The following is a 16,207-nucleotide window of genomic DNA, read 5'->3' on the forward strand; positions in this document are numbered from 1 at the left end:
TGAAATCTACCAAATATTGCTGAGAAAAATTAAAGATCTAAATAAATAGAGAACAAGTCCATGTTCATGGGTTAGAAAATTCAGTATCAATAAGACGAAAGCTCAGTGCAATCCATATAAAATATCAGAGTTTTCTTTATGCATTTTTTGTGGAAATTGAAAAGTGAATCCTTAAATGTATATGTAAATGGGAAGAACTAGAATGGCCAAAACAATTTTGAAAAAGAACAAATTGGAGGACTTATATCAACTGATTTCAAACTTACTATAAAGCTAGAGTAATCAAGATAGTGTAGTATTGATGTAACGATAGATTTATAGATCAGTGGGACAAAATAGAAATTTCAAAAATAAACGTTTACATTATGATCAATTCATCTTTGACAAAAGAACCAAGGCAATTCAATGGTGTGAAGAGAATTAAATACCCATATTAAAAAAAAAAATAAACTTAGACCATTATCTCAAACTATATGCAAAAATTCAAAATGGAACAGAGACCTAAATGTAAGAGTTAAAACTATAAAACTTCTGGAAGAAAATCTTTGTGACCCTGGGATAGGCAAGACACTAAAAGCATAATCCATAAAATAAAATCTTGATAAACTGACTTCACCAAAATAAAAGCTTTTACTTTTCAAAACTCATCATTAAAAAAAATAAGACAAGCCACAGCCTGAGGGAAAATATTTGCAAAGCATATATCTAATAATAGACTTCTATCCAGGAGCAAAAAGATAAAAACTCAAAATTCAACACTAAGAACACAAATAACCCAATTAAAAAATTATAAAATTAAAAAAGAGCTGAATAGACATTTCACCAAAGACTACAAACCATGAATAAGCATATGAAAAAAAAGAGATCAATCTCATTAGTCATAGGAAAAAGCAAATTAAGATGAGAGAGCACAGCACACCCACTAAATGGCTCTAATCAAAAAGCCTGACAATTCCAAGGACGTGGAGTCCTCGTACCTTGCTGGTGGGAGTGTAAAAGGGAACACCTACTTTGGAAAACAGTTTGCCAGTTAAAAAAATGAACATATACATACCATAAAACTCAATAATTCTACCCTCATGTATCTACCTGAGAAAAATGAACATATGTCTATACAAAACTTGTATGCAAATGCTCACAGTAGCATATTCATAATAGCCCCAAACTTGAAACAATCTGAGTGTCCACCAACTGGTGAATGGTAAACAAAATGTGGTACAGCCTTACAGTGGAATACTATTCAGCAATAAAAAGTAACAACCTACTGATACTCGCTGAGGTATAGATGAACCTTAAAAACATGGTGGTGAGCAAAAGAAGCTAGACACAAAAGACTATACATATCGTACGATTCTATTTATATGAAATATCTAGAAATCAGATCAGTGGCTGCCTGGGGCTGGTAGTGGGAGCAGGGATTGATTCAATGCAAATAGGCATGAGGGAACACATAGGGTGATAGAAATATTTTTAAAATAGACCCTGGTGATGGTTGCACAGCTCTGTAAATTTACTATAAATCACTGAGCAGTAGGTTTATGATGTAAATTTTATGGTATACAAATGACACCCCAATGTAGCTGTTAAATTGTCTGTAGACTAACAAATGGCTCTTTGGGTTCCAAGGGAGATAGCATACCAGCAGGGAAGTGGTACAGTCAATCTTCCAGACTGAAGTAGTCCAACCTCCTGCCTCAACTCCCCTTTTGGTTACAGCAGCCTCTTTCTTTCTTTCCATCTGTAATTATTCGTTTCTTGACTGTCTCCTCCAGGAACTGGGATTATACAAGAGCAAGATTCAAGTCTGCCTCAGTCTTTCTTGTACCCATGACCTATTCTAGTGCTTGGCATAGTAATAGGTATCAATAAATATTTTGATGAATGATGAATGATGTGGAGAAAGAGGAGACATATTTGGGTTTTCCTTTAAAAAAAAAACAACGTATTCATTTGCCTGGATTGTTTGCAAATACCTTTATCATGGAACTTCATTCACTTCTGCAAAATTCACCTGTCATGTGCCAGGCATCATGTGTTTGGTATTAGAGAATGAGCTTAAACAGAGCTGGGGCTCGTGTTCTCAGGAAGCTCATGGTCTAATGGAAAAGAAGACCCAGTATTCTGCTGTCTAATGAGCATGATGAGTGGCATGGCCTGGCCTACAGATCTGGAGGGAAGGGGCAGAGAACGAAGTGCCTGTGAATCCAGAAGAGCACAGTAGACACTGCTGAAAGGTAAGCTGACTTGCAGCCCAGGAGACGACCTGCCTTCTGCTTAAGAACTTGTTCCTCCTTTATTCAAATCAGTGTGGCTTTGTAGGTATCAGCCACACTTGAGGGCATGGCTCTCAAACGTGGTCCAGGGATCCTTTAAAAGGAGGCCCAGGAAGTCAAGTCTATTTTCATAATAATACTATGATGTTATCTACCTTTCCTACTCTCCTGCTCTCATCAGTGTATAGTGGAGTTTTTCAGAGGCTACTAGATGTGTGGCATCATGACAGATTCATGAAGTACTTGGGACCCGAGCAGTCCTCTATTAAGTCAGATGTTAAAGAGATTTGCACTGATGTAAATCGATGCCCCCTTCTGATGCATTCTGTTTTAGAAAATATAGTTATTTCTCATAAAATGTTTGTTCATGGGTAATTAGCTTACTGTCACTATTTATAAATGGATTCGTATGTATTTAAATTTGTCTCAGTTTCAATTTCTAATATAAAAATACTGATAGATGTAACTCACACAAACAAGAACTCTCTGGGGTTCTTGATAATTTTTAAGAATGTACAAGGGTCCTGGGACCTAAAGGTTTGAGAACCACTGTCCTAGGGGGAAGCAGAGGGAGGGATGTCGGGCATTTTACCTACAGAATCCATCAGTCTGGACACTGGAAGGCAGGTACAGAGCATAAGTGAAAGCCACCGAGGACCAAGAACACTTATAAAGGTGTGCAGGATGGGTTCCCGGGAGAGCTGTAAGTCCTGAGGATGTCTGCATTCAGCGAACCCTCAAAATGCAGCAGGGCCATGACCTCAGGGGGACACACCAGCCCGGGGGTCTGTTCCCCGCAGCTATCAAAACTGCACAAGTGCACGGTGCTAAGAACTGCTTTGACCCTTCCTAAGCAAAATGGTTCAAGAGAACAGTGAATTACCCGAAGTCAGTAACTTATAATGACATCTTACACCCATTGCTAAATTACTGCTAAGTGGAAGAGAATGTGACAAGGCAGAAAAACAGGATCGGGTTATGCTGAAAGGCAACCTCTAGAGAGTGAAAGACGGCAAAGTGTAAGGATGAGAGTGTTAGCTTCAGAGCTGGTCTTCCTGGGTTGGATCCTGGTTCTCTGCCACTCTTCTGTTGTGTGACCTTGGACAAAGTCCTTAGCAATCTGGGCCTCAGGATAATCACAAAACCTATCCTATAGGGTTGTAGTAAGGATTAAATGAGATAAACCAGATGAAGTGATGAGCATATAGCCAACATAAAAGTAAAGGGCTGGTATTATTATTTTTGTGACCATCCCTTTGCATGGCTAAGGAGGGTCTTAGAAGCTCTAGAGCTGCCTATGCTGGGGAGGGGCTTCCCCACATCGGTTTCCATGGTTATTGGGCTGACAAAGCCTCCTAGGGGAGTGGCTGCCTCTGGGGGCACTGAGTGAGCCCTGTATCCCCATCCGCAGCAGTCATGGACTTCTGCCCATCTTCCTTTCCCTTACCCACCACTCCTAGGTCTTGGTTAGCTACATCGTTGGCATCTGTGGGAAAACATTACTGACCGTGCTTATATTCAGGGGTGCAGAAGTCCTTTCCTGTATAAGTTTACAGTGGAGAACAATGAAAAGACTAAAATCCAAAGCCAACAGGGGCCAAGGGATCTGCCTACATCTTGGGTTTTGCCATGATGTGAAAACACATGGCTTCAGAGTGTAACATGAACAGCCCGGAGATCTCTCCAGGGTGGAATCTATGTTTTCAGCTATGCAGAAATATGGACCTTTCAGAAACTCAGGGGGCGGGCGTGTTAAATGAAAATCAAGATAACCTTTCCTAAGCATGCTTTCCCCATATACTTCAAACTCTTTCCTTTTTGATGGGAATAAGAGTTGGAGAAATGCCTTAACACAGGGGAAGTGTCTATTTTTCTCCAGCCTCACTCGAGTTGGGCACGCTTGGGTGAAGGGGAGGTTTGCCATTTGTAGACAAGAATGAAGCCTTTTGTGAACAGCCTAAGTACACCACTGACTTGCTTTAAAAAGTGTCAAAGGCTATTTTTGGAGACCATGCGGTTGGCTGTGCCAAATTGAAACATTGACTTATCGCCGGATTTAGCATTAAAACATTAGAACTTACAATTAAGACGACTGTTTACTCCGAATGAGTTTGTCAACATGCTGCAAATATATTTCTGTTATCATAATAAAACCAAGAAACGGGCGGGTGTGGTTTCTCACTGTTAAGGCCACACTGCCAGGCGCTTCAGAACGCTGAAATGTGACCTACCCTGCCCTATAGGCCAACTTCTCTTCCCCAAGAGCGGATGCTGGGTGTAGCTATATTAGTGCATAATAGGTTTATTCTCATTCACAAAACAGGAATTACTTTATGGTTCCAAAGTAAAACTAGTTTAAGAAATACGCTGGCAGATTTGCCATGGATGTGGTCTCTGACACGTACACACGGGGAATCTGCTATTAATCACACATTAAGACTTGAACATTAAAAAAGACAAGGCAGACAACCATTAAGTTCAAGGTCTGAATTGATAAAGAGAGAGAGAGAGAAATTAACGGGCCTGTGTCCGCTGTTATGTTTAAACTAAGTATTGCTTTAAAAGATAGCCATCATCTTTTTCCATCTTCACCCCATTTTATTTCAAGGTCGGTCTGCGTTTTGTTTGGTTTTTCTCACTCGGACACAGACAACAGTTCTCGGAAAAAGCACAGCCCTTTGGCTGTTCCGCTCGCTCGCCGCACCAGGACAGGAATGTGCTTGTTCGGCATTTGTCCGTGAGAGCCTGGCCTCCACGGACACTGGAGACCGGGAGAGCGAGGAGCACGTGCGGGGATCGGCTCGGCACCGAGGCCCTGCAGGCCTTTGTCACCACCTGCCGCAAGGGTTAAGGTGGCCATTGTAATTATGCCAAGGCCATGCATTACTCTGACAAAGTAATCCATCAAATAATTTCTCACAATTTCATTTCACCCTTCGAATTTTCTTTACCTCCAAAGCCAGCTGGATATTATATTACTGGAGCTGTTGAAAGGGTGCAACACTAGCCATGAAGCCAAAGGCCACGGCAACTATGCAATGCATAAATTTTTATTGTTTGCTCAGTATTGAAATCTCATTAGGGTCCATAATTCATCCGAACACCGTGAACATTTACATCTGTTGATCATGAGAACTTAGAAGGAATGTACACCTTTGGCTAACTTGTTTTTAGAGGCTGCAGAGGGTGTGCGTGTGTGTGTGTGTGTGTGTGTGTATGCATGCACGTACATACATTCATATGTTTTTAGCCCTTGAACAGCTGTGGTTTAAATATCCCTTACTCAAACCAATTTCCAACCTGAATTTAAATATCCCAAAGTTGTTTTCATTTGGCAGCTTTCAGACAAAGACTCAGTTCTCTTCGAGTCCAGCCTAATCAATGTTGGAAAATTCCACTCACTGCACATTGTCCTTAATGCAGCTCTGCTTTGTTAATTACATCAGAATTATCCCAGAGATTACACGCCTTTCATTCAACATATATATGTTTTTGTCTTCACTTAATTATGTCTTCAAAATATATTCGAGAGAGAGAGAAAACACAACCATGACTGTTTCTGGGTCCCAGGGACATCCAGGTTTGTTTAGGGTGTGTGTAGTGAAACATCTTTCCTAAGTTCTGCCCTTTTGATCTGACCGTATTTTCATTTTCAAGGCTCTTAGCAGTTCCTTGTACACTGTACTTTGAAGGTGGCAAACAGTGAACCATGACTCAGAAATGGAAGGGGATGGGGCCTTAGGGGCCATCTAACCAGGCCAGCCCCTCTCCCAGGCAGGAATCTCCCTGACGATACCCCCTGACAAGTGATCGTTCAGGAATGCATCCATTTTTGGAATGAACTGTGGCAGCAGCTGAAAGGCTCTTAGCAAACACTGCCTAGCAGTTCCGGGCAGAGATGAAGAATCTGTGTCCGATGAAAAGTCCAGAGGGAATTTAGGGAGACCAAATGTAATTACCCAGCCTGGCATCTGGCTAGGGCATCGGCTCTAACAGCCCCACTGTAATTCCAGCTGATGGCAGTGACACCTTGTGATGAGAGTCTTGTCAACTACAAGCTGCTCCTTAGCAGGCCTTCACTAATACGCTGCGACAGGGAAAATCAGATACAGATGTTTTCACTCAGAAGGCCTTGGAAACGCTAAAGTCCTATCTTCTTCTCAAGGAGAAAAGGCATGCATGCACCTCCACACAAGAAAAAAGACCCCAAAGGTCCCTCGTCCCGGCCAGCCTGATCCATGCCTTGGCACAACAGTCCTTTTCCCGTGTGCTCTCCAAGTGGGCTCCAGGTCCCAGAGGTCCACTCCCGGTGCTGCTGGGATGGTCTCGGCTCTCAACTGGTTATGGCCAGTGAAGTGACCCTGGACACACAGGGTCGAGCAAGCCTGGAGCAGGGCAATCTGGCTCCAGGCCAGAGCACAAGTCTCTCTACTCTGAGGTAAAAGGCAAGAGGCCGAAGTCTGGGGATGCAAAGATGGGCCAACCGACAGGTGCCTGTGCTCACGGAGCTTACAGACCCGAACAAAACAATCACACGCTCACAGTGCACAGTTCATGTACCACAGCACTGTACAGGGCTATGAAAGAAGCAGATATGAAAGCAGGAGAGTCTCAAAGAGGGGACGTGAGTCGGTTGGGACTTGGAGGAAAGCAGATGCTGAAAGAGAGTCAGGAGTGGAAGACGTTTGGTGGAGGCTCACACCTGTGAAAGATAAACGGGGAGTAAGCAGGATGGGACAGGGAAGGGCCTCAGAACATCATGCAGATCCGACACCTACGAAAACAAAGGGGGAAGAAGCAGGAATGGGCAGGTAGAGCCTCAGACCACGGGGCAGATGTGACCAAATCTCAGCCAACCCAGTGAGGGGCTCTAGGGCAAAGACGGCTCCGTCCGACTAGAGGTACTGCGCATCGGGCAGAAGGGGCTTGCCCCTAGGGCCCCCACTGTGCTCAGTCAAGGGCTCAGGGCTGCCTGGGAAGAGGCTGGTTCAGTTCTGAAGCTGAGCTGGGTACCTGCCAACACCTGGAGTGACCGCATGCCTTGACGGCTGTCCTCCCTCGGGCTGCCACAGGACCAAGCTCCTCTAGGGGCCTGGAGGGAGCTTCCCTAAGGTGGGGGTGATATTGAGTTGGGGTCTGAAGGATGTCCTGGGCTAATAATTAGGGGAAGGGTTGGGGACAGGAGAAAGATTCCAGGCTGGGGGCACAGCATGGGCAAAGGTCCTTTATCTGGAGGGCACACTGACGGGACTGAGAGAGGCTCTGGGCTCAGACAGAAGAGGGGAAGGACATGAGGTGAGCGGGATGCAGAGGTCAGATCACGCTGGCCTGTGGACCAGCATGAGGATCTTGTTTCCTACCGGCCCCGTGGCTTTAAGGAAGTGACTAACTTTCCTCATATTTAGTTCCGAATCTATAAAATGGGAACAACGATGTATACTTTATATGGTTAACATGAAAATTCAATGAGACCACACACAGGGAGTGCTTCATCTAGTACCTGGTTACATGGGCAACACTGGGTAAACACTGGCTATTACAGAAAACCTCGGCTGGGAATAGAGGAAAAAAATTGAACTTCAAAATTTTGTTTTCAAAGGCTTTGAAGTTTTTATTTGGAAATCAAGCGCATGCATTGGAGCAAACTACGGGGGCAGTTGCTAAATTCCTTTTCCACCAGGATCTTGGTGTCGCCGAAATCCTTAATTATTGAAATGCCAGGCATACAAATAAGTTTAGAATTAAACAACATCAGCAATTCAGGGCCAAAAAAAGAAATAAATCTCTTGTAACAGAAAAGCAGTCCACAAGAAACCTGACGGACAGAAGAGCTCAGCAACACAGCACATCTGAAATGAGGAATGTGGCTGTAAGAACACGACGGCTTCTCTACACCAGTAACATGGAAAATATGGGTATTTTTCTCTCTCCGACCTCAACTGTTTATGTGAGTAACCCTTCAGACGCCTATTTTCAGATTCTTCCAAAGCATAAGATGCAGGAAACAAAGAAACAAAAAAAGCATACAGTGATGCAAAGTGAATCTGGCTGTAGTTGCTGAAGAAGATTTGATTGTCAAAGAAAAATCTTTTTCCGAGATAGTCATTTTTTGGAGCACAGGGTGGGAAGTGGGTGAGCACGTGCTAACAGATGAAGGGATGTTCTCTAAATTCAAGTCCAGATTATCTGGAACAGCTGAAAATGAGTCCAGTTTATACTACAGCTTAGAGGCCAATCCTATAGGACTGGCCTCACGAATGTATATGACTTTGGAATAACCTGCCCCATGAAACAAAAAGAGGACAATCTTTTTTATGAAGATATACTCACAACAGACTTGTTTTATTGGTGACAGAAAAATCACCGGTTGTTTCACGACTGTAATATCTTCTGCCAGGCTTGTCTTTGTGTCAAAATCCAGTCCCCCCCTTAAACAGATGAACCTGGCAGCCACTGTTTTACGAGCTCACGCACGACCCCCTTTGACTTCTCAGCATCTAGCAAACACACAAGTCTATTACTTTCAGCTGTTTATCCCCTGCGTTATTCCATCCGAAATGATTCTGTCTACCTCTGACACTTAGGAGAGGGCACAGTACAGAAAACATCGTGGCCTCCACTCTTGAAAACCTTGAGACGAGAGATAGTTAGTATCCCCCAAAGAACTGCAAGTGTGTGTACGCTCTGGTGTTTTCCCTCTTTCTCCTTTTCAAGCTGTGATAAGGCAAATGTGAGGTTTCCAAAGCTGCGCAAACAAAAACACCTTCTTTGAGAATCTGAAAATATTCTACAAATCAACTTCAGATTATGATTATTTTTTCTCCCCTCAGCTCTTGCACGTCTCTTGAATATTTCTTTCCTGTGCCAAAGCTTATCCACTCCTAGGTCATCTTGATATGTCAAAAACTGCTGTATCACAGGCCTGGACCTGAGCAGATGGGACAGGAGTTTCTTCATTCAAACCAAAAAAACGTCTGATGAGAAAGTCACTTATGTCTCCCAGTGGAGGAAGTGGCTTACCTTCGCTCAGAAGTTGCATGTTAGTATTGACTAAACTCTCAAAAAAAATTTTTTTTTTATCAGAAAGATGGCTACCTGATGGCATTGCTCTTGCTTCTGAACTTTTCATTAAAGTGAGTCAAACTGCAAGTAATTTTTAAAGACTCTCCCAGGTTTTATTTTGTGCCATTGATTTGCCAAGGATTCTTTCAGTCAAATAGAAGTGAACAGGAAAAAAAAAAAAAAAAAACCCCAAAAAAACCCAAAAACCTCTTAGTCCTGAACAGAATAATGAAATTTGTTTTAAAAATAGAAGATGCTGTGAAAGATCTGTCTTTAGGCTAGACTGGGTCACACAAGGGTGTGGGGTTATTCATGGGTAACTGGTTCACATAGCCACATTCGGGCTTGGCTCTCATTGGTCACCACCCGTCACTGGGAGGATAAATGAGGGTAAGGATGGCTCTTGGCTTCAGCAGAAGAACTTGAACAATGTCTCAGAGGTGCCTGCTCTCCTGAAGCCATTCCATGGTTCTTCAATCCGACACCTTGGGAATGATGGCCTTGGTATTAGGGGAAAACGAGGTGGTGCTTATCCAGGTGACTGGTAATTCCAGGTCCTAGATCTAAAAGGTCACTTTCCTAGCATAATGTGAGTAACAAGGCTATTATGGGACCTGCTATGATCAATCATTTCTATTCGCTTCTTTCTATCAACTTTCTTTCTGTGAGTTAAGTGACAATACAGGCAAAATCTAATTTAACTTCAGCACTTTCTTGGAAAGGAGCAGAGGACAAATGCATCAAAGTCCAGAAAACTGGGACCTGTGAGGACTGGGTGGGAATCCCAGCACGCTCACGATCTTAGGGCCAAGATGGTCCCCTTCCCAGCAGGGGAGCTTTGCCTCTGACTGCTGAGTGTCAGGCATGGAACTGAAACGCCATGATTATCAGGAACTACTGGGGAAGGTGTCTTGTCACGCAGATTTTACATTCAGAATAAAATCCTTTTGGTGAAGTCTTGTTTTTTCACTTTACAGCCCCAGAGATTGCCTTTTTCTCCACACTACTCTCTCTGTCAAAGACTCAAAGGACAAACTTCTGTGTAATAAAGGGCCGCCAGGCGGCTGTCTCCACCCTCCCGCAGGAAGAGAAGGCACTTAACTTGTCAGCGATCAGCTCAATCCCTGGGTTCTGGGCCAGTGGCCTAGAGCTTTCGCCAGTGGGCCTAAGAAATCCACCCCACCCCAGGGGCCCCAACACCACTCGGACAGGATGAGTCGGGGAGGATGGGGGCCTGGTGAGTACCAGCCGCATCCGGGAAGCCAGCTCCTGCCTTTCTAGTCCTCCGGGCCCAGAAACAGGTTTCTACCAGGAGACTCGGCGAGGATTCTTCAAAAGGCAAAAGAGAGACAGGCACTGATGTGGACTTTGATTTTGCTTTCTGTAATTAAAAAACCGATCATCAGATATGTGAAAGTGGGAGTTTTGAACTTCTACCAGTGAGGGAAGAAGAGCTTTGAAAGACGTGCTTGGTTTCTCTTAAGCATGCCTTAAGAAAATGGTTTTTAAAATTAAGTCAGTGCAACTCAAGATCTGGAAGCGAGAAAGCGACAAGGATAGGACTTCCTCTGGGGTAACAACAGCTCCCAGTTAGATGGTTACTGTTGAACATATTCTGGGGTACAAGAAGGCGGGGGTCGCGCCACTGGCTAGCACCTCACACAGATGGCTGGCTCGATGACAGACAGCAGCTGCGAGAGCATCCCTCAGCCCGTAGCCGTCTTGTTTTTGGGACCCAAACCAGAACAGACCGCCTAGTGCTCAGGCCCAGGGCCTGTGTCTGCACTCCCTCGCACCAGCCCTGCCCCTGGGCTCCCCGAGGTTGCAGCAGATGTTAAAAACTAAAGTTGAAACCTTTAAGCTATAATGAAGGAGTTCACAGGGTTCATAATCCCGGTACCCCACCCCGATTCTCCCGCGATCCCGCTGAAAGCTTTCAAACAGTCCTCGGCTCTAACACGGTGCATGCGGCGCGTGTTGAACACACTGATCTGTCCGTGATTACCCTCGGCTGCTGTAAAACAATCTCACTCCTCGAGTGAGTGCCGGCTGCAGCAACAATGCTCTTATTGACTTGTTGCTCTGGCTCTATTTAGTTATTACCCTCGGGGCCACAATCAATAGACTTTGCACCAAGTCAGCCTAATAAATCCCAGGCTCTCACTGGAGGTTTGCCAGGAACGGCAAGAAAATCTATGGCAGGGAAACACTTAGAGTGCAAAGGAGAGAGAAAGCTGCACTGACAGCTGTATAAATTAATTAACAAGGAACTGTTTATTCTTCTAAAAGATCAGATTGCACATTTATCATCGTTGAAGAAGTCACAGATAGACTATCTTAAAGTTATTCGGCGATATTAAAAAAAAAACCCTGCAAATTCGGACGCACACACAGGAGAGAGACCCGCGTTCTATGGTAACTTGTTTCCTTCTTTATTACATTTTCAATTACTCGACTTATAAATTTGCCTTCTTAGCACTAGTTCTGGTCAGTCTATTATTTCCAGCTTACTTGGACTAAAGCAGTCGGCCTTGATAATTCTTTGAGCTTGTGGCTGAAATAGTCAACACAGTAAGAATAAAACGTTGATCATTAACATTGTTGTGCTCGGGGATTTGTTGGTTTTTTTCCTGCCCACTGCTGTTAGGAATTGGAATTCTGCTTGTAATGCAACGGTGGAGAGAAAAATGCTTTAGGTGATAGAAACACTAAAAGATTGGTCAAAGTAAGTGTCAGGTTATTTCAGATCATTGCAAAAGAATTCCAGAGTAGTTCTCTTTAGTTGTAAGCAAACAGGGTGAAGATTCAGTGGAAAGGGACCCTGCATCCTTTTGTTTTAAGACACACTGAGCTAAGCTCGGGCCAGCTCGGGGACAACACAGTCTTCTTCCCCGGATTGAAAGCTAATGTAAGCGATCAGTGGGACTCTTAGACGCTTACTTGCTACTGCAGAGGTACCGTCTAGTCATCCTTATACAAAACTTTCCTTTGGTCCCAACTCTGTCCACACTAGTACAGAACCTGTAGCTTGATGGAAAAGAGCAAAAAAACCAAAAAAAACAAAAAAACACCCTCTTTCTAAATGCTAAGCGATTTCAGTTTTTAAATTCAAGAGTGGGAGTGTTAGAAACGGTCTCTAAACAGAATCACAAGCTCCAACCTCAAATATCACTCAGCAGATTGGCCAACGTTTGGTGAGAGTCTATTAGGTACAAGGCACTGAAACAGCCATTGACTGGCCGTGACACAGGCATCATTGTTCCCAGGCGTGGAAAGCTTATTTCATTGCTTCGGTCTAGCCTGGGGTATGTCAGCCCTGCTGCATGTTAACACACTCCTGCGAACACAAAAGGCCACAGCAAGCCCCTCAGACACGTACCCTTTAACTTGACAGGCCCTCAGGAGGGGGGCGCCTCCAGGCACACACGTGAAACCCGTTTTATTGTGGGACTGCTAATTGTGTTGTCCCAATAATTTATTGCCTCTTATAAATGGTTTCCAGGTAATAAGAGTTAATTGACTCAAGAGACTTTCATCCACTGCAATTATCTCCTAATATTGTACATTAGGCCAGTGCACTTTCTATTAATCAGGTCAAATGTATCACTTGAATAAGTGCATAAAAAATGGTAGAACTTAAAATCATCACCCCAAACTTATTTCTAAATACGCCCCCATAAAGTTGTTCATTAATTTGCCACCCCAAGCAGGACTTGGCCTTAAACGTGGGGACTGGTCAGAACCCCGGGCCGGGAGTTCACTGACTTTACTCCGATCTCATGTGTGGTGAGCAGACCAAGGTTCAGAGTGGGGAGCAGTGCTCCTGGGAAGCCCCTGGCTGGTCAGTGGCCTCCTGGGTCACAGATGTCCCGCCATCGTTCCCTGGCATCTGAAGTTGCAGCTGAAATCGAACATACCTAGGTGAAGGACCTTTCACTAAATGGAAGCAGAGGAAAGCCCTCAAAGCCTAATTCAGCTTCCGTCTCCCCAGACAGATAGCTTCTGAGCGGTTCCCCTGGTGCCCTCAACTCCAGCCCTGAACACTCAGCCTCTATTTTGTGACACCTTCTCTAATGCCCTCCACATCAAAGTGTTTGAGCTTCAGATTTCACGGCCTCAGGACCCAATGGCAGGTGCGTGAGGTACCTATCTCTGATGCGATGCATCGCCTTGCCTGGGCCAAGTCATTCAGTGTCTCTGAGATTTGTTGTCTTCTTTTGCCAAGTGAAAGAGTTGGCTAGAAGATTCCTGGGGCTCTTCCTCTCAGCTTTAACATCCTGTGATTTATGCCAATAACTCCTTGTGGGCTACTACGCCTTGTCCTTTTTGCATAGCTCTTCCTGCCTCTCCCAGTGTCTTCACATCCACCAGCTCGCTGCTGCCCACCCCAGGTGAGATGTCAGATGCTGGCAATGATACTATGCCCTAACCCAACGGTAGGCACCATTGGAAGAATTTTTCAGGGGAAAAATCTCAGTTCACACTCAGAAGATCCCTCTTGGCCCTCTTTTCCAATATTTAGGCTGTGCCAGATGGGCAGTCACCCAGTCCCTTGGCTACAAGCTTTCTTTCCAACCAACTGTCCCTTGCCAGTTGCCACTTGCAAAAGAGATGGGTTGAGGCCTGAGCACCTTCCAAGCACATCCTCAGCTGAGACAAGGTGTGTCCAAGTATCATCCTTTTCTAAGACTTCCTGGGGTTAGTGTCTTGGAAGGGGAATGAGGCTAGCACAGGATAGTTAATGGGCAGGTTTGTGCCTCTGGAATTGGCTATTGTATGGGATTCCAGGGTTCTGGCCTCTATGACCTGAAGTAGCAGATGCATGGTAGCTTAACATGTAGTTAGATCAATAATGGAAGAGGGGTTAGAAGCACGATGAGAGTGAACACACATGCTTTGTGCAGCAACTGGATATCAGGTACTATGCTTTCCTGTATCTGGGAATGCTTTCTTGAACTCATTCAATAACAATGGGTACCTGCTATCATTAGCCCACTTTAGAGATGAGAAAACTAAGGTTCAGAGAGGTTAATGACTCATCTAAGGTCATGAGGGTGGTCAAGAATCAGCTCTTGGTCTTTTGATAAAAAGGTCAATTCTGTTTCTATTACACCCTACCCCATGCCCAAAAGGCCTAGAGATGGCAAGGAGGTCAGAGACAAGTACCATTACCCCCTTGGTCATTATTTCACCCACTTAATGGGCATATTTATGAACTTCAGAGTCACATTCAGTGGCTTGCAGACTAGAGCTGGGAGCTGCAGGGTTCTCCCCTTGTGAAAGCTGACTCTTCCCATCCTGCTCCTATTGGCTCATGCGCTTCCACCGTGGACTGGGCTGAGGTATTCTTAGGGGATAACTACATCACTCCATGTTTCTTACTCTTGCTCTAAACATGATTATAAAACCAGATACCCACTGGCAGCAAAAAGAGAGCTGGATCCTTACCTCACACCCCATATAAACATGAACTCAAAATGGATCAAAGAACTAAATACAAGAGCCAAAACTATAAAACTCTTAGAGGAGAACATAGGAGTAAATCTTTGTGAGCTTGGACTTAGCAATAGATTCTTGAATATGACACCAAATGCACAAGCAACAAAAGAAAATAGATAAATTGTACTTCATCAAAATTAAAAAGTCCTCTGCACAGAGAAAAAGAGTGACAATGAATATATATATGTTCATGTATAACTGAAAAATTGTGCTCTACACTGGAATTTGACACAACATTGTAAAATGATTATAAATCAATAAAAATGTTAAAAAAATTAAAAACTCTTGTGTTCAAAGGAAACTATTATGAAGAAAGTGAAAAGACAGCTCACAGAATGGGAGAAAATATTTGCAAAGTTTATAGTTGATAAGGAGCTTGTACCCAGACCTTATAAAGAACACTTACAACTCTATAATAAAAAAGCAAATAACCTAATTGAAAAATGGGCAAAGGATCTGAGTAGCCATTTCCCCAAAGAAGACAGAAGCTAATAAGCACAGGAAGAGATGCTCAGCATCCTTAGTCATCGGGGAAATGCTAATCAAACCCGCAATGAGACAACACTTCACACTCCTGGCTAGGATCAAAACAAGATAAAAACAAGTGTTGATGAGAATGTGGAGAAACCAAAACCCTTAGACACTGCTGGTGGGAACAAAAAATGGTCTAGCTGCTTTGGAAAACAGCTTGACAGTTAAGTTAAACATCGACTTACCATTTGACTCAGTAATTCTACTCCTAGGTTTAAGGTTTATACTCAGGAGAAATGAAAACGTGTCCACACAAAAACTCGTACAGGAATGTTCAGAGCAGTATTACTCACAACAGCTAAAATGTAGAAACAACCCCAAATGCTCGTCAGTTGATGAATGGTTAAATAAAAGGTGGTATGCTATTCGGCCACAGAAAGGAATGAAGTACTGATAAGTACTACAGTGTGGACAAACCTTGAAAACATGACGCTAAGTGAAAGAAGCCAGCCACGGAAGATCACATACCACACGATTCCGTTTATATGAAATGCCCAGAACAGATAAACCTATAGAGAAAGTACATTCGTGGTTGCTTAGGGCTGAGGGGATGGAAAGATTGGGGAGTGGTAGCTAAGTTGTGGGGTTTCTTTTGGAGGTGAGGAAGATACTGTAAGACCCACTGTGACGATGTTTGCACATATCTATGAAGCTACTAAAAAGCATTAAATTATGTACTTTAAATGGGTGAATTGAAGGGTATGTGAATTGTATCTATATAAAACTTTACCAACCCCCCCGAAACAGCCAAAATCACGACTGCTTTAGGAGCTGCGCTGGTGGTGTGGCTGCCTGGCTGTGTAGTGGGCAAGCCCTTCCCCCCAGGGGAAGGGAAGATTTCT

At 43.8% G+C, this 16,207-nt stretch overlaps 1 protein-coding gene and 1 long non-coding RNA gene across 8 annotated transcripts in view; both read right to left on the minus strand.

Annotated features, from left to right (window-relative positions):
* Nucleotides 1–16,207, minus strand: part of VTI1A (vesicle transport through interaction with t-SNAREs 1A) — a 341,791-nt gene that overhangs the window by 35,636 nt on the left and 289,948 nt on the right. The gene's annotated exons all lie outside the window — the stretch shown is intronic.
* LOC116667004 lies at nucleotides 1,404–15,830 on the minus strand. The gene is made up of 3 exons (XR_004323785.1): nucleotides 15,820–15,830; nucleotides 13,978–13,980; nucleotides 1,404–1,500 (listed from the first exon to the last, which is right to left on the minus strand). It is a non-coding gene; the product is annotated as an uncharacterized LOC116667004 (long non-coding RNA).

This window comes from Camelus ferus, chromosome 11, assembly GCF_009834535.1.
Source record: "Camelus ferus isolate YT-003-E chromosome 11, BCGSAC_Cfer_1.0, whole genome shotgun sequence".
Classification (NCBI taxonomy): domain Eukaryota; kingdom Metazoa; phylum Chordata; class Mammalia; order Artiodactyla; family Camelidae; genus Camelus; species Camelus ferus.